The 16,923-nt window shown below is 49.9% G+C and overlaps 1 protein-coding gene across 3 annotated transcripts in view; it reads right to left on the bottom strand.

Annotated features, from left to right (window-relative positions):
• Nucleotides 1–1,330: 1,330 nt before the first annotated feature.
• The window catches only part of LOC140489166 (protein FAM227A-like), a 136,146-nt gene continuing 120,553 nt past the window's right edge, over nucleotides 1,331–16,923 (bottom strand). For 2 of the 3 annotated variants that reach the window (XM_072588405.1, XM_072588406.1), the window contains exon 17: nucleotides 1,331–2,126. The gene's annotated coding sequence lies outside the window, so the exon portion shown is untranslated. The remainder of the gene's footprint in view (nucleotides 2,127–16,923) is intronic. The other variant, XM_072588404.1, reaches the window with a different exon arrangement.

The following is a 16,923-nucleotide window of genomic DNA, read 5'->3' as shown; positions in this document are numbered from 1 at the left end:
GGGACAGGGATGGGGCTTATTTGAAATGTTGAGAGTGTGGTGCTGGAAAAGCACATCCGGTCAGGCAGCAAGCGAGGGGCAGGAGAATTGTCGTTTCGAGCATAAGCTCTTCATTAGGGATGAGACTTGTGAGCCAAGGGGTGGAGAGATAAATGGGCGGGGGCTGGGGGAAAGGTAGCTGGGAAAGTGGTAGGTCAATGAAGATGGGGGTAATGGTGATAGGTTGGAGAGGAGGGTGGAGCGGATTGGTGGGAAGGAAGATAGACAAGTAGGACAGTTCAAGAGGATGGTGCTGAGTTGGAAGGTTGGATCTTGGACAAGGTGGGGGGAGGGGAAATAGGGAAACTGGTAACTCCACATTGATACTGTGGGGTTGGAGGGTTCTGAGGCGGAAGATGAGGCGTTCTTCCTCCAGGCATCGGGTGGTGAGGGAGTGGTCATGGAGGAGGCCCAGGATCTGTATGTCCTCGGCAAAGTGGGAGGGGGTTTTGAAATGTTGGGCCACGGGGCGGTGTGGTTGGTTGGTACGGGTGTCCTGGAGATGTTCCTTAAAGCGCTCTGCTAGGAGACGTCCAGTATCCCCAATGTAGCGGAGACCGTATCAGGACCAACGGATACAATAACTAATATTAGTGGATGTGCAGGTAAAACTTTGATGGATGTGGAAGGCTCCTTTAGGGCCTTGGATGGAGGTGAGGGAGGAGGTGTGGGCGCAGGTTTTACAGTTCCTGCGGTGGCAAGGTAGGGTGCCAAGACAGGAGGGTGGGTTGGTGGATGTGGACCTGACCAGGTAGTCACAGGGGGAACGGTCTTTATGGAAAGTGGATAGGGGTGAGGAGGGAAATATATCCCTGGTGGTGGGGTCCGTTTGGAGGTGGCGGAAACGTTGGAGGATGATGCGTTGTATCCAAAGGTTGGTAAGGAGGGCTGGGGGGGTTCTGTCCTTGTTGCAGTTGGAGGGGTGGGGTTCAAGGCTGGAGGGACGGGATGTGGATGAGATGCACTGGAGGGCATCATCAACCACGTGGGGGGGAAATTGTGGTCTCTAAAGAAGGAGGCCATCTGGTGTGTTCTGTGGTGGAATTCCTCCTCCTGGGAGCAGATACGGCGGAAGCAGAGGAATTGGGAAAATGGGATAGCATTTTTACAGGAGGCAGGGTGGGAGGAGGTGTAGTCCAGGTAGCTGTGGGAGTCGGTGAGTTTGTAGAAGATATCAGTGTTGAGTTGGTCACCATTGATGGAGATGGAGAGGTCCAGGAAGGGGAGGGGGTGTCTGAGATGGTCCAGGTGAACTTGAGGTCGTGATGGAATGTGTTTGGTGAAGTTGATGAAGGTCAACCTCCTCAACGAGGTGGCGCTGATGCAGTCATCAATGTAGTGGAGGAAGAGGTGGGGAATGGTGCTGGTGTAACTATGGAAGATGGACTGTTCTACGTAGCTAACAAAGAAACAGGCATAGCTGGGGCCCATACGTGTGCCCATGGCTACCCCTTTGGACTGGAGGAAGTGGGGGGGGGGGATCCGAAGGAGAAATTGTTAAGGGTGAGGACCAGTTCAGCCAAACAAATGAGAGTGTCGGTGGAAGGGTACTGTTGGGGACGTCGGGAGAGGAAGAAGCAGAGGGCTTGGAGGTCCTGGTCATGGTGGAAGGAGGTGCAGAGGGATTGGATGTCTCATGGTGAAGATGAGGAATTGGCAAAGGAAACAAAAGTCTTAGAGGAAGTGGAGGGCGTGAACGATGTCCCAATTGTATGTGGGGAGTTCCTGGATGAGGGGGGTTTAGGACTGTATCAAGGTATATGGAGATGAGTTCGGTAGGGCAGGAGCAGGTCGAGATGATGGATTGGCCGGGGTGGTCAGGCTTGTGGATCTTGGGAGGAAGCTAAGACTTTTGAAGTGTGGTTTGCTCGTAACATTATCCTTGGTACCCTCTCCATACAGGGAGTTGTTTATAAGTACTGTATTTTGACTTCTCTGTGTTGTCAATCGAACATTTATTTGGAATCAGCAGTGATACAGAATCAGAGACCAGGCTCCATGTACAGTTTCAGTTTTACTCAGCAGCTATGAGGATGACCAGGGTCCCAGTGTCAGAGGCCTGTATGGAGGCACACATCATTGAGGTTCTGAAAAACAAGTGAATGTAAATTTCACACACTTCAACCAGTTCCCCAGAGAGTCAAAAGTGCCCTCCCTCCCTCCACAGCCTACATCTACCATGTGCAATCCTCTTGCTACTCTCCAGCTTTACAACTCAGTACAGCCAGTGCAAAGTACATTATCCTGCAACCCTCACTGTAACATCCTCATATACCTCACATCCCTCACTGAAACAGACTGATAAATCCCATCCCTCCCACTGCAATACACTGATATACCCCACAGCCCCCACTATAACACTGATATACCCCACAGCCCCCAATGAAACAGACCGATAAATCCCATCCCTCCCACTGCAATACACTGATATACCCCACAGCCCCCAATGAAACAGACCGATAAATCCCATCCCTCCCACTGCAATACACTGATATACCCCACAGCCCCCACTATAACACTGATATACCCCACAGCCCCCAATGAAACAGACCGATAAATCCCATCCCTCCCACTGCAATACACTGATATACCCCACAGCCCCCAATGAAACAGACTGATAAATCCCATCCCTCCCACTGCAATACACTGATATACCCCACAGCCCCCACTATAACACTGATATACCCCACAGCCCCCAATGAAACAGACCGATAAATCCCTTCCCTCCCACTGCAATACACTGATATACCCCACAGCCCCCAATGCAACAGACTGATAAATCCCATCCCTCCCACTGCAATACACTGATATACCCCACAGCCCCCACTGTAATGCTCTGATATAAACCAAACCCCTCAGTGTAACACCCTAATTGACACCACACCTCTCACAGTAACAGATATACTCCACACCTCTCATTATAATGCTGTAATATACAGCACACCCCTCAGTGTAACCCTCCAATATATCACATACTCCTCAATGCAACACTATTATGTCCCACACCCCTCACTGAAACACTCCTCACCGTAACACCCTGATACATCCCACACTCCTCACTGTAACAACCTGATATATACCACACTCCTCCCTGTAACACCCTGATACATCCCACACTCCTCACTGTAACAACCTGATATATACCACACTCCTCACTGTAACACTCTGATACACCCACACTCCTCACTGTAACACCCTGATACATCCCACACCCCTCACTGTAACACCCTGATATATCCCACACTCCTCACTGTAACACCCTGATACATCCCACACCCCTCACTGTAACACCCTGATACACCCACACTCCTCACTGTAACACCCTGATATATCCCACACTCCTCACTGTAACACCCTGATACATCCCACACTCCTCACTGTAACACCCTGATATATCCCACACTCCTCACTGTAACACCCTGATACATTCCACACTCCTCACTGTAACACCCTGATACATCCCACACTCCTCACTGTAACACCCTGATATATCCCACACTCCTCATTGTAACACCCTGATACATCCCACACTCCTCACTGTAACACCCTGATACATCCCACACTCCTCACTGTAACACCCTGATACACCCACACTCCTCACTGTAACACCCTGATATATCCCACACTCCTCACTGTAACACACTGATACATCCCACACTCCTCACTGTAACACCCTGATACACCCACACTCCTCACTGTAACACCCTGATATATCCCACACTCCTCACTGTAACACCCTGATACATCCCACACTCCTCACTGTAACACCCTGATACACCCACACTCCTCACTGTTACACCCTGATACATCCCACACTCCTCACTGTAACACCCTGATACACCCACACTCCTCACTGTAACACCCTGATATATCCCACACTCCTCACTGTAACACCCTGATACATCCCACACTCCTCACTGTAACACCCTGATATATCCCACACTCCTCACTGTAACACCCTGATACATTCCACACTCCTCACTGTAACACCCTGATACATCCCACACTCCTCACTGTAACACCCTGATATATCCCACACTCCTCACTGTAACACCCTGATACATCCCACACTCCTCACTGTAACACCCTGATACATCCCACACTCCTCACTGAAACACCCTGATACATCCCACACTCCTCACTGTAACACCCTGATACATCCCACACTCCTCACTGTAACACACTGATACATCCCACACTCCTCACTGTAACACCCTGATACACCCACACTCCTCACTGTAACACCCTGATACACCCCACACTCCTCACTGTAACACCCTGATACATCCACACTCCTCACTGTAACACCCTGATACATCCCACACTCCTCACTGTAACACACTGATACATCCCACACTCCTCCCTGTAACACCCTGATACACCCCACACTCCTCACTGTAACACCCTGATACACCCACACTCCTCACTGTAACACCCTGATACATCCACACTCCTCACTGTAACACCCTGATACATCCCACACTCCTCACTGTAACACACTGATACATCCCACACTCCTCCCTGTAACACCCTGATACATCCCACACTCCTCACTGTAACACCCTAATACACCCCACACTCCTCACTGTAACACCCTGATACATCCCACACTCCTCACTGTAACACCCTGATACATCCCACACTCCTCACTGTAACACACTGATACATCCCACACTCCTCACTGTAACACACTGATATATTCCACACTCCTCACTGTAACACCCTGATACATCCCACACTCCTCCCTGTAACACCCTAATACACCCCACACGCCTCACTGTAACACCCTAATACACCCCACACGCCTCACTGTAACACCCTGATACACCCCATACTCCTCACTGTAACACCCTGATACACCCACACTCCTCCCTGTAACACCCTGATACATCCCACACTCCTCACTGTAACACACTGATACACCCACACTCCTCACTGTAACACACTGATACATCCCACACTCCTCCCTGTAACACCCTAATACACCCCACACCCCTCACTGTAACACCCTGATACACCCACACTCCTCACTGTAACACCCTGATACATCCCACACTCCTCACTGTAACATCCTGATACACCCACACTCCTCCCTGTAACACCCTGATACATCCCACACTCCTCACTGTTACACCCTGATATATCCCACACTCCTCACTGTAACACCCTGATACATCCCACACTCCTCACTGTAACACCCTAATACATCCCACACTCCTCACTGTAACATCCTGATACATCCCACACTCCTCACTGTAACATCCTGATACACCCACACTCCTCCCTGTAACACCCTGATACATCCCACACTCCTCACTGTAACACCCTGATACATCCACACTCCTCACTGTAACACACTGATACATCCCACACTCCTCACTGTAACATCCTGATACACCCACACTCCTCCCTGTAACACCCTGATACATCCCACACTCCTCACTGTAACACCCTGATACACCCCACACTCCTCACTGTAACACCCTGATACACCCACACTCCTCCCTGTAACACCCTGATACATCCCACACTCCTCACTGTAACACCCTGATACATCCCACACTCCTCACTGTAACACCCTGATACACCCCACACTCCTCACTGTAACACCCTGATACATCCCACATTCCTCACTGTAACACCCTGATACACCCACACTCCTCACTGTAACACCCTAATACACACCACACTCCTCACTGTAACACCCTGATACATCCCACACCCCTCACTGTAACACCCTGATACATCCCACACTCCTCACTGCAACACCCTGATACACCCACACTCCTCACTGTAACACCCTGATACACCCCACACTCCTCACTGTAACACCCTGATACATCCCACACTCCTCCCTGTAACACTCTGAAACATTCCACACTCCTCACTGTAACACTCTGATATACACCACACTCCTCACTGTAACACCCTGATACACCCCACACTCCTCACTGTAACACACTGATACACCCCACACTCCTCACTGTAACACCCTGATACACCCCACACTCCTCACTGGGACACACTGATACATCCCACACTCCTCACTGTAACACCCTGATACATCCCACACTCCTCACTGGGACACACTGATACATCCCACACTCCTCACTGTAACACACTGATACATCCCACACTCCTCACTGTAACACACTGATACATCCCACACTCCTCACTGTAACACACTGATACATCCCACACTCCTCACTGTAACACCCTGATATATCCCACACCCCTCACTGTAACACCCTGATACATCCCACACTCCTCACTGTAACACCCTGATACACCCCACACTCCTCACTGTAACACACTGATACACCCCACACTCCTCACTGCAACACCCTGATACACCCCACACTCCTCACTGTAACACACTGATACACCCACACTCCTCACTGTAACACCCTGATACACCCCACACTCCTCACTGTAACACCCTGATACATCCACACTCCTCACAGTAACACCCTGATACACCCACACTCCTCCCTGTAACACCCTAATACACCCCACACTCCTCACTGTAACACACTGATACATCCCACACTCCTCTCTGTAACACCCTGATATATCCCACACTCCTCCCTGTAACACCCTAATACACCCCACACTCCTCACTGTAACACACTGATACATCCCACACTCCTCACTGTAACACCCTGATACATCCCACACTCCTCACTGTAACACCCTGATACACCCCACACTCCTCACTGTAACACACTGATACACCCCACACTCCTCACTGTAACACCCACATACACCCCACACTCCTCACTGTAACACACTGATACACCCACACTCCTCACTGTAACACCCTGATACATCCCACACTCCTCACTGTAACACACTGATACACCCCACACTCCTCACTGTAACACCCACATACACCCCACACTCCTCACTGTAACACACTGATACACCCACACTCCTCACTGTAACACCCTGATACATCCCACACTCCTCACTGTAACACCCTGATACACCCCACACTCCTCACTGTAACACACTGATACACCCCACACTCCTCACTGTAACACCCACATACACCCCACACTCCTCACTGTAACACACTGATACACCCACACTCCTCACTGTAACACCCTGATACATCCCACACTCCTCACTGTAACACACTGATACACCCCACACTCCTCACTGTAACACCCACATACATCCCACACTCCTCACTGTAACACACTGATACACCCACTTTCCTGACTGTAACACCCTGATACATCCACACTCCTCACTGTAACACCCTGATACACCCCACACTCCTCACTGTAACACCCTGATACACCCCACACCCCTCACTGTAACACCCTGATACACCCCACACTCCTCACTGTAACACCCACATACATCCCACACTCCTCACTGTAACACACTGATACACCCCATACTCCTCACTGTAACACTCTGATACACCCCACACTCCTCACTGTAACACACTGATACATCCCACACTCCTCACTGTAACACCCTGATACACCCCACACTCCTCACTGTAACACCCTGATACACCCCACACTCCTCCCTGTAACACACTGATACATCCCACACTCCTCACTGTAACACCCTGATACATCCCACACTCCTCACTGTAACACCCTGATACACCCACACTCCTCACTGTAACACACTGATACATCCACACTCCTCACTGTTACACCCTGATACATCCCACACTCCTCACTGTAACACCCTGATACATCCCACACTCCTCCCTGTAACACCCTGATACATCCCACACCCCTCACTGTAACACCCTGATACACCCCACACTCCTCACTGTAACACCCTGATACATCCCACACTCCTCACTGTTACACCCTGATACATCCCACACTCCTCACTGTAACACCCTGATACATCCCACACTACTCACTGTAACACCCTGATACATCCCACACTCCTCCCTGTAACACCCTGATACATCCCACACTCCTCACTGTAACACACTGATACATCCCACACTCCTCACTGTAACACACTGATACATCCCACACTCCTCACTGTAACACCCTGATATATCCCACACCCCTCACTGTTACACCCTGATACATCCCACACTCCTCACTGCAACACCCTGATACACCCACACCCCTCACTGTAACACCCTGATACACCCACACCCCTCACTGTATAACTGATATTTCCCACACCCCTAACAGTAACACATAGATATCCCCACAACTCTCTCAGTAACACATTGATATCCCCACAACTCTCAAAGTAACACACTGATATCCCCACAACTCTCACTGTAACACACTGATATCCCACACAACCCTCACTGTAACACATTGAAAGCCCCACAACCCTCACTGTTACACCCTGATACATCCCACACTCCTCACTGTAACACCCTGATACACCCACACTCCTTACTGTAATGCATTGATGGACCACATATGCCTCACTGTAAGGCTGACCACACACCTCACCACAACACATTGATTATACCCACAGCCCCCATTATAATGCTGATATTCCCCATACCCCTCACTGTAACACTGATATACCCCACAACCCTCACTGTAACACACTGTTATCCACCATATATCTCACTGTAACACATTGATATACCCCACAATCTTCACAGTAACAAACTGATATCCATCACGTCCCTCACTGTAACACCCTGATATATCCCACACCCCTCACTGTTACACCCTGATACATCCCACACTCCTCACTGTAACACCCTGATACACCCACACTCCTCACTGTAACATCCTGATAAACCCCACACTCCTCACTGTAACACACTGATACATCCCACACTCCTCACTGTAACACACTGATAAACCCACACTCCTCACTGTAACACCCTGATAAACCCCACACTCCTCACTGTAACACCCTGATACATCCCACACTCCTCACTGTAACACCCTGATATATCCCACACCCCTCACTGGAACATCCTGATACACCCACACTCCTCACTGTAACACCCTGATACACCCCACACTCCTCACTGTAACACACTGATACACCCCACACCCCTCACTGCAACACACTGATATACTCCACACCCCTCACTGAAACACATTGATATATTCCACAACCTTCACTGTAAAACACTGATCTACACCACACCCCTCACTGTAACATGCTGATATATACCACATCCCTCCCTGTAACACATTGATATACTCCACAGCCACCACTGTAAAACACTGATACACCCCACATTCCTCACTGTAACACTCTGATACACCCACACGCCTCAGTGTAACACCCACATACATCCCACACTCCTCACTGTAACACCCTGATACACCCCACATTCCTCACTGTAACACTCTGATACACCCACACGCCTCAGTGTAACACCCACATACATCCCACACTCCTCACTGTAACACCCCGGTATATCCCACACTCCTCACTGTTACACCCTGATACATCCCAAACTCCTCACTGTAACACCCTGATATATCCCACACCCCTCACTGTAACACCCTGACACATCCCACACTCCTCACTGTAACACCCTGATATATCCCACACCCCTCACTGTAACACACTGATACATCCCACACTCCTCACTGTAACACCCTGATACACCCACACTCCTCACTGTAACACCCTGATACACCCCACACTCCTCACTGTAACACCCTGATACACCCCACACTCCTCACTGTAACACACTAATATATCCCACACTCCTCACTGTAACACCCTGATATATCCCACACCCCTCACTGTAACACACTGATACATCCCACACTCCTCACTGTAACACCCTGATACACCCCACACTCCTCACTGTAACACCCTGATATATCCCACACCCCTCACTGTAACACACTGATACATCCCACACTCCTCACTGTAACACCCTGATACACCCCACACTCCTCACTGTAACACCCTGATACACCCACACTCCTCACTGTAACACCCTGATACATCCCACACTCCTCACTGTAACACCCTGATACACCCCACACTCCTCACTGTAACACCCTGATACATCCCACACTCCTCACTGTAACACCCTGATACACCCACACTCCTCACTGTAACACACTGATACATCCACACTCCTCACTGTTACACCCTGATACATCCCACACTCCTCACTGTAACACCCTGATACACCCACACTCCTCACTGTAACACACTGATACATCCACACTCCTCACTGTAACACCCTGATACATCCCACACTCCTCACTGTAACACACTGATACATCCCACACTCCTCACTGTAACACCCTGATACACCCACACTCCTCACTGTAACACCCTGATACACCCCACACTCCTCACTGTAACACCCTGATACATCCCACACTCCTCACTGTAACACCCTGATACATCCACACTCCTCACTGTAACACCCTGATACATCCCACACTCCTCACTGTAACACACTGATACATCCCACACTCCTCCCTGTAACACCCTGATACACCCACACTCCTCACTGTAACACACTGATACATCCCACACTCCTCACTGTAACACACTGATATATCCCACACTCCTCACTGTAACACCCTGATACATCCCACACTCCTCCCTGTAACACCCTAATACACCCCACACGCCTCACTGTAACACCCTAATACACCCCACACGCCTCACTGTAACACCCTGATACACCCCATACTCCTCACTGTAACACCCTGATACACCCACACTCCTCCCTGTAACACCCTGATACATCCCACACTCCTCACTGTAACACACTGATACACCCACATTCCTCACTGTAACACACTGATACACCCACACTCCTCCCTGTAACACCCTAATACACCCCACACCCCTCACTGTAACACCCTGATACACCCACAGTCCTCACTGTAACACCCTGATACATCCCACACTCCTCACTGTAACATCCTGATACACCCACACTCCTCCCTGTAACACCCTGATACATCCCACACTCCTCACTGTTACACCCTGATATATCCCACACTCCTCACTATAACACCCTGATACATCCCACACTCCTCACTGTAACACCCTAATACATCCCACACTCCTCACTGTAACATCCTGATACATCCCACACTCCTCACTGTAACATCCTGATACACCCACACTCCTCCCTGTAACACCCTGATACATCCCACACTCCTCACTGTAACACCCTGATACATCCACACTCCTCACTGTAACACACTGATACATCCCACACTCCTCACTGTAACATCCTGATACACCCACACTCCTCCCTGTAACACCCTGATACATCCCACACTCCTCACTGTAACACCCTGATACACCCCACACTCCTCACTGTAACACCCTGATACACCCACACTCCTCCCTGTAACACCCTGATACATCCCACACTCCTCACTGTAACACCCTGATACATCCCACACTCCTCACTGTAACACCCTGATACACCCCACACTCCTCACTGTAACACACTGATACATCCCACACTCCTCACTGTAACACCCTGATACACCCCACACTCCTCACTGTAACACCCTGATACACCCCACACTCCTCACTGTAACACCCTGATACATCCCACACTCCTCCCTGTAACACTCTGATACATTCCACACTCCTCACTGTAACACCCTGATACACCCCACACTCCTCACTGTAACACCCTGATACATCCCACACTCCTCCCTGTAACACCCTGATACACCCCACACTCCTCACTGTAACACACTGATACATCCCACACTCCTCACTGTAACACACTGATACATCCCACACTCCTCACTGTAACACACTGATACACCCACACTCCTCACTGTAACACCCTGATACACCCCACACTCCTCACTGTAACACCCTGATACATCCCACACTCCTCCCTGTAACACTCTGATACATCCCACACTCCTCACTGTAACACCCTGATACACCCACACTCCTTACTGTAATGCATTGATGGACCACATATGCCTCACTGTAAGGCTGACCACACACCTCACCACAACACATTGATTATACCCACAGCCCCCATTATAATGCTGATATTCCCCATACCCCTCACTGTAACACTGATATACCCCACAACCCTCACTGTAACACACTGTTATCCACCATATATCTCACTGTAACACATTGATATACCCCACAATCTTCACAGTAACAAACTGATATCCATCACGTCCCTCACTGTAACACCCTGATATATCCCACACCCCTCACTGTTACACCCTGATACATCCCACACTCCTCACTGTAACACCCTGATACACCCACACTCCTCACTGTAACATCCTGATAAACCCCACACTCCTCACTGTAACACACTGATACATCCCACACTCCTCACTGTAACACACTGATAAACCCACACTCCTCACTGTAACACCCTGATAAACCCCACACTCCTCACTGTAACACCCTGATACATCCCACACTCCTCACTGTAACACCCTGATACACCCACACCCCTCACTGTAACACACTGATACACCCACACTCCTCACTGTAACACCCTGATAAACCCCACACTCCTCACTGTAACACCCTGATACATCCCACACTCCTCACTGTAACACCCTGATATATCCCACACCCCTCACTGGAACATCCTGATACACCCACACTCCTCACTGTAACACCCTGATACACCCCACACTCCTCACTGTAACACACTGATACACCCCACACCCCTCACTGCAACACACTGATATACTCCACACCCCTCACTGAAACACATTGATATATTCCACAACCTTCACTGTAAAACACTGATCTACACCACACCCCTCACTGTAACATGCTGATATATACCACATCCCTCCCTGTAACACATTGATATACTCCACAGCCACCACTGTAAAACACTGATACACCCCACATTCCTCACTGTAACACTCTGATACACCCACACGCCTCAGTGTAACACCCACATACATCCCACACTCCTCACTGTAACACCCTGATACACCCCACATTCCTCACTGTAACACTCTGATACACCCACACGCCTCAGTGTAACACCCACATACATCCCACACTCCTCACTGTAACACCCCGGTATATCCCACACTCCTCACTGTTACACCCTGATACATCCCAAACTCCTCACTGTAACACCCTGATATATCCCACACCCCTCACTGTAACACCCTGACACATCCCACACTCCTCACTGTAACACCCTGATATATCCCACACCCCTCACTGTAACACACTGATACATCCCACACTCCTCACTGTAACACCCTGATACACCCACACTCCTCACTGTAACACCCTGATACACCCCACACTCCTCACTGTAACACCCTGATACACCCCACACTCCTCACTGTAACACACTAATATATCCCACACTCCTCACTGTAACACCCTGATATATCCCACACCCCTCACTGTAACACACTGATACATCCCACACTCCTCACTGTAACACCCTGATACACCCCACACTCCTCACTGTAACACCCTGATATATCCCACACCCCTCACTGTAACACACTGATACATCCCACACTCCTCACTGTAACACCCTGATACACCCCACACTCCTCACTGTAACACCCTGATACACCCACACTCCTCACTGTAACACCCTGATACATCCCACACTCCTCACTGTAACACCCTGATACACCCCACACTCCTCACTGTAACACCCTGATACATCCCACACTCCTCACTGTAACACCCTGATACACCCACACTCCTCACTGTAACACCCTGATACACCCACACTCCTCACTGTAACACACTGATACATCCACACTCCTCACTGTAACACCCTGATACATCCCACACTCCTCACTGTAACACACTGATACATCCCACACTCCTCACTGTAACACCCTGATACACCCACACTCCTCACTGTAACACCCTGATACACCCCACACTCCTCACTGTAACACCCTGATACATCCCACACTCCTCACTGTAACACCCTGATACATCCACACTCCTCACTGTAACACCCTGATACATCCCACACTCCTCACTGTAACACACTGATACATCCCACACTCCTCCCTGTAACACCCTGATACACCCACACTCCTCACTGTAACACACTGATACATCCCACACTCCTCACTGTAACACACTGATATATCCCACACTCCTCACTGTAACACCCTGATACATCCCACACTCCTCCCTGTAACACCCTAATACACCCCACACGCCTCACTGTAACACCCTAATACACCCCACACGCCTCACTGTAACACCCTGATACACCCCATACTCCTCACTGTAACACCCTGATACACCCACACTCCTCCCTGTAACACCCTGATACATCCCACACTCCTCACTGTAACACACTGATACACCCACATTCCTCACTGTAACACACTGATACATCCCACACTCCTCCCTGTAACACCCTAATACACCCCACACCCCTCACTGTAACACCCTGATACACCCACAGTCCTCACTGTAACACCCTGATACATCCCACACTCCTCACTGTAACATCCTGATACACCCACACTCCTCCCTGTAACACCCTGATACATCCCACACTCCTCACTGTTACACCCTGATATATCCCACACTCCTCACTGTAACACCCTGATACATCCCACACTCCTCACTGTAACACCCTAATACATCCCACACTCCTCACTGTAACATCCTGATACATCCCACACTCCTCACTGTAACATCCTGATACACCCACACTCCTCCCTGTAACACCCTGATACATCCCACACTCCTCACTGTAACACCCTGATACATCCACACTCCTCACTGTAACACACTGATACATCCCACACTCCTCACTGTAACATCCTGATACACCCACACTCCTCCCTGTAACACCCTGATACATCCCACACTCCTCACTGTAACACCCTGATACACCCCACACTCCTCACTGTAACACCCTGATACACCCACACTCCTCCCTGTAACACCCTGATACATCCCACACTCCTCACTGTAACACCCTGATACATCCCACACTCCTCACTGTAACACCCTGATACACCCCACACTCCTCACTGTAACACACTGATACATCCCACACTCCTCACTGTAACACCCTGATACACCCCACACTCCTCACTGTAACACCCTGATACACCCCACACTCCTCACTGTAACACCCTGATACATCCCACACTCCTCCCTGTAACACTCTGATACATTCCACACTCCTCACTGTAACACCCTGATACACCCCACACTCCTCACTGTAACACCCTGATACATCCCACACTCCTCCCTGTAACACCCTGATACACCCCACACTCCTCACTGTAACACACTGATACATCCCACACTCCTCACTGTAACACACTGATACATCCCACACTCCTCACTGTAACACCCTGATACACCCACACTCCTCACTGTAACACCCTGATACACCCCACACTCCTCACTGTAACACCCTGATACATCCCACACTCCTCACTGCAACACCCTGATACACCCACACTCCTCACTGTAACACACTGATACACCCCACACTCCTCACTGTAACACCCTGATACATCCCACACTCCTCCCTGTAACACTCTGATACATTCCACACTCCTCACTGTAACACTCTGATATACACCACACTCCTCACTGTAACACCCTGATACACCCCACACTCCTCACTGTAACACACTGATACACCCCACACTCCTCACTGTAACACCCTGATACACCCCACACTCCTCACTGGGACACACTGATACATCCCACACTCCTCACTGTAACACCCTGATACATCCCACACTCCTCACTGGGACACACTGATACATCCCACACTCCTCACTGTAACACACTGATACATCCCACACTCCTCACTGTAACACACTGATACATCCCACACTCCTCACTGTAACACACTGATACATCCCACACTCCTCACTGTAACACACTGATACATCCCACACTCCTCACTGTAACACCCTGATACACCCCACACTCCTCACTGTAACACCCTGATACACCCCACACTCCTCACTGTAACACCCTGATACATCCACACTCCTCACAGTAACACCCTGATACACCCACACTCCTCCCTGTAACACCCTAATACACCCCACACTCCTCACTGTAACACACTGATACATCCCACACTCCTCACTGTAACACCCTGATATATCCCACACTCCTCCCTGTAACACCCTAATACACCCCACACTCCTCACTGTAACACACTGATACATCCCACACTCCTCACTGTAACACCCTGATATATCCCACACTCCTCACTGTAACACCCTGATACACCCCACACTCCTCACTGTAACACACTGATACACCCCACACTCCTCACTGTAACACCCACATACACCCCACACTCCTCACTGTAACACACTGATACACCCACACTCCTCACTGTAACACCCTGATACATCCCACACTCCTCACTGTAACACACTGATACACCCCACACTCCTCACTGTAACACCCACATACACCCCACACTCCTCACTGTAACACACTGATACACCCACACTCCTCACTGTAACACCCTGATACATCCCACACTCCTCACTGTAACACCCTGATACACCCCACACTCCTCACTGTAACACACTGATACACCCCACACTCCTCACTGTAACACCCACATACACCCCACACTCCTCACTGTAACACACTGATACACCCACACTCCTCACTGTAACACCCTGATACATCCCACACTCCTCACTGTAACACACTGATACACCCCACACTCCTCACTGTAACACCCACATACATCCCACACTCCTCACTGTAACACACTGATACACCCACTTTCCTGACTGTAACACCCTGATACATCCACACTCCTCACTGTAACACCCTGATACACCCCACACTCCTCACTGTAACATCCGGATACACCCACACTCCTCACTGTAACACCCTGATACATCCCACACTCCTCCCTGTAACACCCTGATACATCCCACACTCCTCCCTGTAACACCCTGATACATCCCACAC

This window comes from Chiloscyllium punctatum, chromosome 18 (assembly GCF_047496795.1).
Source record: "Chiloscyllium punctatum isolate Juve2018m chromosome 18, sChiPun1.3, whole genome shotgun sequence".
Lineage (NCBI taxonomy): Eukaryota > Metazoa > Chordata > Chondrichthyes > Orectolobiformes > Hemiscylliidae > Chiloscyllium > Chiloscyllium punctatum.
The sequence above is the reverse complement of the archived record's forward strand: the minus strand, read 5'-3'. Positions and strand labels throughout refer to the sequence as shown.